At 41.8% G+C, this 11935-nt stretch overlaps 1 protein-coding gene across 2 annotated transcripts in view; it reads right to left on the reverse strand.

Moving 5' to 3' along the window:
• Window positions 1-11157, reverse strand: part of PRPF39 (pre-mRNA processing factor 39) — a 34313-nt gene extending 23156 nt beyond the window's left edge. For both annotated transcript variants that reach the window (XM_033188142.1, XM_033188143.1), the window contains exon 1: window positions 11008-11157. The gene's annotated coding sequence lies outside the window, so the exon portion shown is untranslated. The remainder of the gene's footprint in view (window positions 1-11007) is intronic.
• Between the last annotated feature and the right edge of the window lie 778 nt (window positions 11158-11935).

Here is an 11935-nt window from a genome sequence, read left to right on the forward strand (position 1 = left end):
TGAGGCAGGAGTATCGCTTGAACCCGGGAGGCGGAGGTTGCAGTGAGCCAAGATCATGCTGCTGCACTCCAGCCTGGGCGATACAGTGAGATTCCGTCTCAAAAAAAAAAAAAAAACAAAAACATAAATCATACACTCATATAATGGAACAATAAGAATTAAAAGGGAAATATGTATATCTGTATTGATACAGAAAAATATCCATTATATATTTTTAAAATACATATATATACATACACACATGCACTCACAGATTTGTAAGGATTTACACCAAATAAAATAAAATACAATAAAACTGACAGCTGGTGTTAACAGTTGTTCTCCCTACAAAAGAGAGATGTGCCCTTTATTCTTTTTGCTTATCTGCAATTACTTAACTGAATGGGGGGAGAATTTTTTTGTTTTTTTTTTTTTTTTAAATCAACTATATAATGACTGGATACATGTTTTTTTTTTACAATTTTATGACTACCATACTTTAAAAATCTGGGTTTCACTACCATCTACGCTAAAATTTGCAAATCTGGCTCCACACAAGTCAACCAGTAAGCTGTTTAAAACTAATATAGATTGCTTACCAACTACAATGATTCTGAGGTCTAGGGAAGGGCCAAGAAAGTTATACTTTACCAAGCTCTCTAAATGATTCAGAAAAATAGAAACTTATTTGTGGGTAAACTCTGAAGAGTGTAACTTTTGGATCGAAAAATAATATTAAATTTGGAAAGAGCTGATGATTTTTGTTTTGTTTTGTTTTGTTTTGAGACAGAGTCTCGCTGTCACCCAGGCTGGAGTGCAGTGGCGTGACCTCAGCTCACTGTAGCCTCCGCCTCCCGAATTCAAGCAATTCTCCTGCCTCAGCCTCCTGAGTAGCTGTGACTACAGGCGCGCACCACCATGCCCAGCTAATTTTTGTATTTTTAGGAGACGAGGTTTCACCATGTTGACCAGGATGGTCTTGATCTCCTGACCTCATGATCCACCTGCCTCCGCCTCCCAAAGCGCTGGGATTACAGGCATCAGTCACCGCACACGGCCAATGCTGACAATTTCTCTCTGGAAAAATTGCACTAGTCATCTGGCAGACACTTTTAGTCACCTACCGAATATCCCTTCTCACTATTTTAGTAATTTCCTTACTAATAAAAGACTGATTTCATTCAAAGCAGCAATATACTTAATCTCATGTAAGTGACCATAGAACTGAAAAGAACATCTGCTGCAGAGCTCTGAGAAAGCTTCTGCTTTTTTTCATAAAAAGGGACAATCACAACTAGTATGGTTCTTTCTTCTACCAATTTATTCTTATCTTGGATTTGACTATACCTGAAACAATTCATGTCTATGAAGTAGTCTATAAGGGATTGGCCAAGAATATTAAGAAATACCAGCGTGACATCATCAAGCTGCTAACAAAATGCCACCTTCCTATTGTGTGAGGAAATAAATTCCTATTTGTTTAAACTACTATCAATATACAAATTTTCTATTACTTTGAGACAAAATGAACAAAATGAATTCCTAACCGATTAAGCCATCAACAGTACAGGAGACTGTCCACTGCTTTATATCCCCCGTCAACAATAGGTATTAGGTATCATTTGCTCATCTAATTTTTTTAACAAAGTAGCACTTCACTTTGATTTTCATTTCCTTAACTAGGAGTGAAGTAAAATTTTTATTTCTTTTTTTCATAAATGGCTTTTCACATCTTTTGTCCATATTTTCTGTTCATTACTAATTTTTTTCTTACTGGTTTGTATACGTTCTTCATAAACTAAGAAAATCAGATCTTTGCAAAATACATTGTAAAATATTATTATGAGTTTGTCATGTTAGTTTTACATTTGGGGACGTGCGTCTATGTGTGACCCTTTAAAATTGTCACACAGATACAAAACCCAGATTTTAAAACATTTCCATCATTTCAAAATGTAGCATGGCCAGGCAAGGTGGCTCACGCCTATAATCCCAACACTCTGGGAAGCCAAGGTGGGTGGATCACTTGAAGCCAGATGTTCCAGACCAGCCTGGGCAACAAAGTTGAAGGGGTGGCCTGCCCCTCCACACCTGTGGGCGTTTCTCGTTAGGTGGAACGAGAGACTTGAGAAAAGAAATGAGACACAGAGACAAAGTATAGAGAAAGAAAAAGTGGGCCCAGGGGACTGGCACTCAGCATACAGAGGACCCACACCGGCACCGGTCTCTGAGTTTTAGTATTTATTGATAATTATCTTTACCATTTAAAGATAAGGGAGTGGCAGGACAATAGGATCATGGAAGGGAGAAAATTAGCAGTAAGACATATGGATAAAGATCTCTGTGATGTGGGTAAGTTCAAAGGAAAATGCTGCGCCTTGATATGCATATGCAAACATCTCCATAAACCTCTTAGCAGCATTGCGCCAGCAAGTCTCACCAGCAAGTCCCACCTTATGCCGTAAGGCGGGTTTCTCCCATCTCAGTAAACAGAGCATACAATCGGGTCTCACACCGAGATGTTCCATTGCCCAGGGACGGGCAGGATTTTTAACCAGCAAGCTGCCTTCAGGCACTTGTTTAACAAAGACACATCCTGCACAGCCCAAAATCCATTAAACCTTGAGTCACCACAGCACAGGTCTCTTGCAAGGACAAGGTTGGGGGTAGGGTCACAGATTAACAGCATCTCAAATACAGAAAATGGAGTCTCTTATGTCTACTTCTTTCTATATAGACACAATAACAGGCTGATCTCTCTTTTCTCCACACAAAGTGAGATTCCATCACTACCAAAAAATGTAAAAATTAGCTGGTGCAGTGGTGTGTGCCTATAATCCTAGCTACTGAGGAGACTGGGGTGGGAGAATCACTTGATCGCCTAGTAGTTCAAGGCTGCAGTGAGCTACAATCACACCACTGTACTCCAGCCTGGGAGACAGAGCAAGATTCTATTAAAAACAAGGAAAAAATAAAAAGAAAGACCAAACAGTATGAAACTATTTTGTTCCTAAGAAATAATAAATTTTAAATGTTAAAAGACCTTCTGAATCTGAATGCCATTGAAAGAATCAGACATAATCAGGTAAATCTAGGGAATACACAAAAATATGAAAGGAAAAAATGGGACGTGGGGATGGGGGAAGGAGACAATAAAATTTCAATGCCTGGCTGGGCACAGTGGCTCACGTCTGTAATCACAGCACTTTGGGAGGCCAAGGCAGGCGGATCACGAGGTCACGAGATCGAGACCATCCTGGCTAACATGGTGAAACCCTGTCTCTACTAAAAATACAAAAAATTAGCCAGGTGTGGTGGCGGGTGCCTGTAGTCCCAGCAACTCAGAAGGCTGAGGCAGGAGAATGGCGTGAACCCGGGAGGAGGAGCTTGCAGTGAGCTGAGATCATGCCACGTACTCCAGCCTGGGCCACAGAGTGAAACTCCGTCTCAAAAAAATGTCAATGCCTGATGGATTTCCAGCACTATATTACATTCCTTGTAGTGACGTATAAGTGTAAGATAAGGCCCTTACTCACTAAGGTCTATTAACCAGGTAGAGAAAGAGCTAACACACAACACACACACACACACACACACACACACACACACACACACAATTTGGGGATAAACTCTCAAATGAAACAAAGTGAAAGATTAGAAAAAAAATCATTTGAAAACGATAGCAATCTATAGATGAAAACCTCTGTGAAATATAATTAACTTTGAAAAATCATGGAATAATAGAAAAAGAATGGCAAACTATTCTAGAATGTGGAACAACCCATTAAACACCTCTCCTAGACAGCAGACAAGGTAGAAATGATGACTGAAAAGATAAGAGAGAGAATGACCAGAATGAAGAGGTTGGTATTGAGAAGTAGAAGGGTAAAAGCAGAGTAAGTAGCATGGAGCCATATTATGGAGACAAGAATTTGAGAAGAAATTACACAAAAAGCAAATCTAGCCAATGCATAATAAAAGAGAATCCAAAGTATTAGACTATCAGAAAAAATAAGTTCCCTTCTAGTTGAATGAATGATTAATGTCATCAACTTTTCCAAGTTTAATCACTTCAGACTCTAGGAAAAGGCAAAGTAACTTGTAAATTTATTTTGCTCTTTTTCCCCCTTCCTTTAAAGAAAAAGATACGTTTGAAGATTAATTTTCCAAATGCAAATTAGTCACCAATTTTTCGTTTTATATTTCAGAGCTCAGTTTAAAAACAAAATATAAAAAAGACTTAGGCTGATACCTTCTGAGTCATTAACTAGCTACCCTAATTTCATACTTAAGTGAGACATAAGGGTTTCTTCTGGAATCAGCAAATTTACCACACCCCTGCATCTTCACAGCCTGTCAATTACTCCACACCCTGCAATCACAGTGTTGTAAAAAGATTTAAGAACATTAATCTTATGCTTATAGAGATCATTTTGATGATTACTTCATAAATCACAGAGCCAAAAGAATACACTAAAGTTATTTTTTAATGAGTTACTCCAACATATTATTTACATGTCAGTTATTACCAGTTTATTCTTAAAAACAACCAGTAACTTTCAACTAGCAACATAAAATGGGAAAGGGTACAGAATAGCTATCAAAATAAATAAATAAAATGGACCAGGTGTAGTGGCTCCTGTCTGTAATCTCAGCACTTTGGGAGACCAAGCAGGCAGATCACCCATGAGCTCCAGACCAGCCTGGGCAACATGGCAAAAACCATTCTCTACAAAAAATTCAAAAATTAGCCGGAGGCTGAAATGGGAGGATTGCTTGAGCCTGGGGAGTCAAGGCTGCAGTGAGTCGTGATTGTGCCACTGCACTCCAGCCTGGGTGACAGAGCCAGACCCTGACTCAAAAAAAAGAAAGAAAGAAATCAAGTGTGATACTGACATAAAAACAGCCAAATAGACCAGTGGAATAGAGAACCCATAAATAAACTCCCTTGTCAAATGCCTCTCAACAAAGTGCTAAGACTGCTCAATGAGGAAGGGATTGTCTCTTCAAATGGTGCTTGGAAAACTGGATATCCAAGTGCAGAAGAATGAGGTCGGACCCTCGTCTTATACCACATGTAAAAATTAACTTAAAATGGAGTAAAGACCTAAATGTAAAACCTAAAACTATAAAACTCCTAGAAGTAAACGGAGGGAAAAGCTTAATGATATTGGATATGGCAGTGAACTCTTGGATAATGCCAAAAGCACAGGCCAACAAAAGCAAAAACAGACAAATAGGGCTACATCAAATTTAAAAGCTTTTATGCATCAAAGGACACAATCAGTGGAGTGAAAAGGCAACCTACAGAATGGGAGAAAATATTTGCATATCATATCTCTAGTAAGGGGCTAAGTAATCATCATTTCTCCACTGTATCAGTAATTTTCAAACTGTAGATTGCTTCAGACCAGTTTCTTGAACCTTTCTTCAGATGGAAAATAGAATAGAAAAAAAATTTAGCACAGTGCTTTGCATAGTAAAAGCATATTGTTTTATAACACTTTAAATGTAATACACATACATGTGTAATTCAGCTATTGAATATTGAGTTGACTGGCACACACACTATTTCTGAAGAATCAATGAAAGCATGTCATCTGCACTGCTATAACTTCAATTACTAGTTATTAATGATAATAAGAGATGCTATTTATTGAGCAAATATTTTGTTAAGTCCTACTTTCCTTTTTAAAGATGACAAAACCAAAATGCATTAAGGTTAAATAACTTGTCTAAATGTATACGAATAATAAGAAATACAGCCAAGCCGGGCGCGGTGGCTCAAGCCTGTAATCCCAGCACTTTGGGAGGCCGAGGCGGGCGGATCACGAGGTCAGGAGATCGAGACCCTCCTGGCTAACACGGTGAAACCCCGTCTCTACTAAAAAATACAAAAAACTGGCCGGGCGCAGTGGCGGGCGCCTGTAGTCCCAGCTACTCGGAGGCTGAGGCGGGAGAATGGCGGGAACCCGGGAGGCGGAGCTTGCAGTGAGCTGAGATCGCGCCACTGCACTCCAGCCTGGGCGACACAGCGAGACTCCGTCTCAAAAAAAAATAAATAAATAAATAAAAGAAATACAGCCAAGATTCAACCTCATCCTAACACCAAAACTCTTGCCTCTTCTCTACTAACTTGTACAGCTCAAACATTCTATTTCTGTTGAGTTTTGCTTTCCGTTTTTTCTAATTCCGCTCCTTTCAGCTTAGGAACCCTAGTATACGCAGTTTCTTCTACCTGAATGCCTCCTCATCCCTTTACCCGACACCACACTCTGACTCAGTGCCTTCAAACTAACTAAAGCCTAATCCTCTGGGCAAAGTTTGCTTTTTAATTTTTTTTTTAACAATTGCTCAGAGAGTAGTTGTTTTCATAATTAATCCAAAATTGTCTAAGAAATGCCAAAATCTGGCCGGGCGCGGTGGCTCAAGCCTGTAATCCCAGCACTTTGAGAGGCCGAGACGGGCGGATCACGAGATCACGAGATCGAGACCATCCTGGCGAACACGGTGAAACCCCGTCTCTACTAAAAAATACAAAAAACGGCCGGGCGCGGTGGCTCAAGCCTGTAATCCCAGCACTTTGGGAGGCCGAGACGGGCGGATCACGAGGTCAGGAGTTCGAGACCATCCTGGCTAACACGATGAAACCCCGTCTCTACTAAAAAACTACAAAAAACTAGCTGGGCGAGGTGGCGGGCGCCTGTAGTCCCAGCTACTCGGGAGGCTGAGGCAGGAGAATGGCGTAAACCCGGGAGGCGGAGCTTGCAGTGAGCTGAGATCCGGCCACTGCACTCCAGCCTGGGCGACAGAGCGAGACTCCGTCTCAAAAAAAAAAAAAAAAAAAACAAAAAACTAGCCGGGCGAGGTGGCGGGCGCCTGTAGTCCCAGCTACTCGGGAGGCTGAGGCAGGAGAATGGCGTAAACCGGGAGGCGGAGCTTGCAGTGAGCTGAGATCCGGCCACTGCACTTCAGCCTGGGCGACAGAGCGAGACTCTGTCTCAAAAAAAAAAAAAAGAAAAGAAATGCCAAAATCACAGTGGGCAAAGTTTAACATCACTTCCTGAAAAGTGTTCTCATATCTCCCAAATAAGTTAGGTTGCCCCCAATCATGCCCCGACAGCATTCTTTGTCTCCATAGCACATAACACGTTTGTGATACTTGTTCAATGTGTATGTTCTCTACCAGATTACACATTTCTTGACAGTACGGACCTGATCTACCAATACACAGGGATACAGTACACCTGGAGGCCTAGTATACACTCAATTCATTGAACAATAAACAAATAACATTAGTCTTCAGTCACCCATACTAAAACCCAGTATATTGCTTTCATGACCAAATGGGAAGTGGTAAGTGCTTGGGCTTTAGAGGCCAAAAGAACAGACTTCTGGGCCGGGCGCGGTGGCTCAAGCCTGTAATCCCAACACTTTGGGAGGCCGAGATGGGCGGATCACGAGGTCAGGAGATAGAGACCATCCTGGCTAACACGGTGAAACCCTGTCTCTACTAAAAAAAACAAAAAACAAAAAACTAGCCGGGCGACCTGGCGGGCGTCTGCAGTCCCAGCTGAGGCTGAGACAGGAGAATGGCGTTAGCCCGGGAGGTGGAGCTTGCAGTGAGCTGAGATCCGGCCACTGCACTCCTCCAGCATGGGCGACAGAGCCAGACTCCGTCTCCAAGAAAAAAAAAAAAAAAAAAAAAAAAAAACAGACTTCTGGCTACTCATTAGGGAACTCTGAGCCAATTACTTAACCTCTTAACCTCTGTAAGCCTCATTCACAAAATAATCAAACATACCTTGGTATAAAAATGAACGATCTCCTACCCCACAATGTATACAATTATGATCTGTCAATCAAAAATAATAATACACTCTAGGCCATGTGTGCAGTGACTCACACCTGTAATCCCAGCACTTTGGGAAGTCGAGGTGAGAGGACTGCTTGAGTCCAGGAGTTCGAGACCAGTCTGGGCAACACAGGGAAACGCCATCTCTACAAAAAAATTTAAAAACTAGCTGGATGTGGTGGCACACGCCTGTAGTCCCAGCAACTTGGGAAGCTGAGGCAGGAGAATCACCTGAGCCCTGGGAGGTGGAGGTTGCAGTGAGCTGACCATGCACTTCAACCTGGGTGACAGAATGGGATAATACATCTTAAAAAAATTAACCATCCCTTTCTTTCCATTCACACTACTGGCGTTATAATTTAAGTATTTATTTTGTCCCCTCTGGATCAATGTTTTTCAAACTGCAGATTGCTTCAAACCAGCTTCTCATTTTGTAAACGTAGAAAAATATATATGCCAGAGTGCATGCACACCTTAAGGGCATAATGTTGAAGCACACACAATTGAACTATTTATTGAGTTAGTGATGTCCATATACATCTTATTGTGGGCTGCAGAAAAAAAAAAAAAATGAGAAACACTGCTGCACTACTGCAACCTAATATTACTAGAATATTAAATTCCCTGATCACAGCTCAACAGGAGTAAAAGGAAAAAAAAATTAAATTCAGTGACAACGAGGCCTTGTCAGTTTTGTTCACTGCTGTCCCCCTAGAACCTAAAATAATACTTGCTGTGTAACAGCACAGTATCTCTGAATGATCCAGTCCCAACTTAAGTTTCCAAAAATATTAATCTTACAATACTCCTCCTCATTGCCACTTCCAGAGCCCCTTAGATTCTTCCCTTCTGAGCCTTGACACAAGCTGTTCCCCCAGACTAATAAAAGTCCTCCCTTTTTCAACTCACCAAACCAGTCGATTCCTTTTCACTTTATTATATTATATATTATTATTTTTACACTTTATTATAAAATCATATGATAGGCACAAAGGACACGAGTATAAAATGAAACATAACATAAAGAGAATATGCAATATATAAAAAATACATTTATCATACCTTTCACTTTTAGTATAGTTATGACATACATTAAATATTTCAGTGACAATTATGAAATCTTAAAATTTAAAAGGTCTTTCGGAGGATGACTTCAATTACCAACACTTAATTAAAAATGGGACATTTTGGCCGAGCATGGTGGCTCACGCCTGTAATCCCAGCACTTTGGGAGGCCGAGGCAGGCGGATCACCTGAAGTCAGGAGTTCGAGACCAGCCTGGCTAACATGGTGAAACCCCATTTCTACTAAAAATATAAAAAATTAAACGGGCATGGTGGCACGCATCTGTAATCGCAGGCTGAGGCAGGAGAATCACCTGAACCCGGGAGGCAGAGGTTGCAGTGAGCCAATCACGCCATTGTGCTCCAGCTTGGGCAACAAGAGTGAAACGCCGTCTTTTGACCTAATACCTTATTTTTTAAAATTCTCTGTATGCTTCTTATTCCTGTAGAGGTACTTAAACATTATACCATTGACTATTCTTTTTCATAAACAGAGCAATACATAAAAATCTGAAGTCATCACTAAAGACTGAAAGGAGTTTTCAAGTATCTTTGCAATACACAAATCTCATCCACAAATAAGGCAATCTGGAGATGTGGGATGTAAGAAGAAAAGAAAGTATCATAACCACTGGTTTTGGCAGCTGTTTTTAGGGGCTAAGTAATCATAGGCTGACGTTTTAAGGTCTCTACATATTAAACACTGTGTTCTAGAAACTAGACTTTGTATATGCATTTACATAAATGTCTACACCATCTTCGGCTTTTTGGAAAACGCACCATTTGCCTGGAACTATACCACTTTCTTCCTCTTTTGGCTATTTTTAAATTTTTTTAAAGTCCTATCTTCCATGAAGATTTGTTAAAACGTACCACGAAAACAGCACATACAATTTTTATCATTTGACTTTTAAACATCTTCTTTCTTATTCAATTATAAGATACGCGAGTAAAAATATTGAGACTTTAAACAAATAGTGATTCATAACCACCTATTAGCCATCTATGCTCAACCCCTACTTCAGAGTTCACAATCTAAGTACTAGTCTTCTTTAACAGAACTCCTTTCCATCACTTTATCCCTGCTAGACAGTGAACAGTGGAAAGTTCCAACTTTTGCAACTCTAGAATGAGGTTATAAATCTAGAGGGAGGAGGAAAACCTGACAGTAAACGCTTGTTCTTTTCACTCCATTCAAGCTCCCATAGAGCCTCAAACACTTAAGTTCCAACATGAGTTTCATACTTCCCTGTCCGAAATTTGATTTCTCAAGCCTCACGCTTTCCAGCTGTAGCAAAGTTTATTTCTGAACAGATTAAATCAGTTGCTAAATAATCTGAAGTCCTCAAACAGAAGGCCATATGAATATCAAACAAAAAAATAATATTAGAATCGGCATAAATTTACATGGTATTATGGCATCATCACTAATACACTGAGCAGTATTATTTATTAACTTCAAGTATTAATTAACTTAAAGATGTGATTTTGGAGAAAAAACACCAGTGGCGGTCTCTGATTACCAAAGTTAAATATTCTTAAGCAGATTCCCTGAAAAACTTCTACCAGGATCTCTGATGTCTGTTTTTTCTGTTCTAAAATATCCTGCCAAAAGCTTTGGGTGCTGTGACTTAGGGTCTCTAAAAGGTTGCTTATGTAGTTAGAAGGCAGAACGTGCCCTACAGGGCGCTCACATGCATTAGTAATAGAACGTATATTATCTTCCCAATCCTCTGGCGGCTGCGAATGTGCTCCTTCCACTTCCAGCCATCCCAGCTGTGTTCCAGCTCCGAGGGAAGCAAGAGCTTTAGAATTACCCGCAAATATCTTCCTAAATCCAGGCGAAGGAGGCCCACACTTCCCCACCCTACCTAACGCACCCCTCAAGTGAAACGTTTGGTCTAAGAAAAAAATACCTCGCACCGCTCCACCCAACAGGTGGGAAGGAGAAAGGAATGGACAACTGGCCGCTGAGTCCGAGCCAGGCCTCAAACAGGGCGGGAGAGGGAGGCCGCGGCCACAGCGCGGCCTGAAGCCGGGCAGGCCCTTTTCAGTCCCAAGTACCACCCTCCGCCCCCAGCTAATTTCAAGGAGCCCGCCCCAGCAGACCTTGTAATAGATGCTACTCGATGCCATGAGCCGAAGCCTGTGACGACCTAGCCGAAGATGGCACTTCACTGCCTCCGTCCCCACAGCCACCACAGCAGCCGCCACCCGCGCCACCGCCGCCTGGTCGAGCGCACGATGCGCATGCGTCGGTGTCTCGGGAGGCGAAAAAGTCACGTGGGTTCGCAGCGCACAGGCCTGGCCCTCCCAGGGATCCTGGCTGCCTGTGCGGCCCCAGCCCCGCCCCCGCAGCCCCGCCCCGCCGCCAGCGAGGGTGGGGACCGCTGCTCCTACGTGCTTTTCCCTCCGTAGAGACTTCCCAAAGGAAAGGAGGGTGTTTAGGGCCTTTCACACGCCTGATCTTAAACACAGCGCCGTGACCCCTCCCCTCCAAAAACGGCAAAATGTCATTTTGCGGGTCAAATCTAAGGCTTTCCCAACAATTGTTCAAGCTTTCACACTAAAACATTTACCTAAAAACGGACAGAAATTCAGCCTTAAACCCACAAATCTCACGATGGTATGGACCTTGGGCTCACTCAGGTTTCCTGAAAAATAAACAATCGTGGACTTAGGGGTTTGGAGAACGGGCTATTGTTAAAGAAAAAAGTAGTTAGTGACACTTGTTAAAGCACGAAAAGGAGGACTTTATTCAGGACCATCGCAATAGGTATGGGGACCACTGACTGCAACGGAGACTTGCAGTGGGGAAAGAGATATTGGGCTCAACTCCCCATACAGCATGGGCAAGTGGAGATTTATAGCCAAGGAGCAGAGGTAAGTGAATGGAAAATTATTAAGAGGAAACATCAGGGTAAGGGGGATTTTGGCTAAACCCACCTAATAGGATTTTTGCTGAAGACAGGCCAAGATGATGAGGCATCACCTGGGGGGTGGTGGAGACTGAAGAACCTGATCAGATAATGAGGAT

This window comes from Trachypithecus francoisi, unplaced genomic scaffold (assembly GCF_009764315.1).
Source record: "Trachypithecus francoisi isolate TF-2019V2 unplaced genomic scaffold, Tfra_2.0 Lachesis_group3, whole genome shotgun sequence".
Taxonomy (NCBI): domain Eukaryota; kingdom Metazoa; phylum Chordata; class Mammalia; order Primates; family Cercopithecidae; genus Trachypithecus; species Trachypithecus francoisi.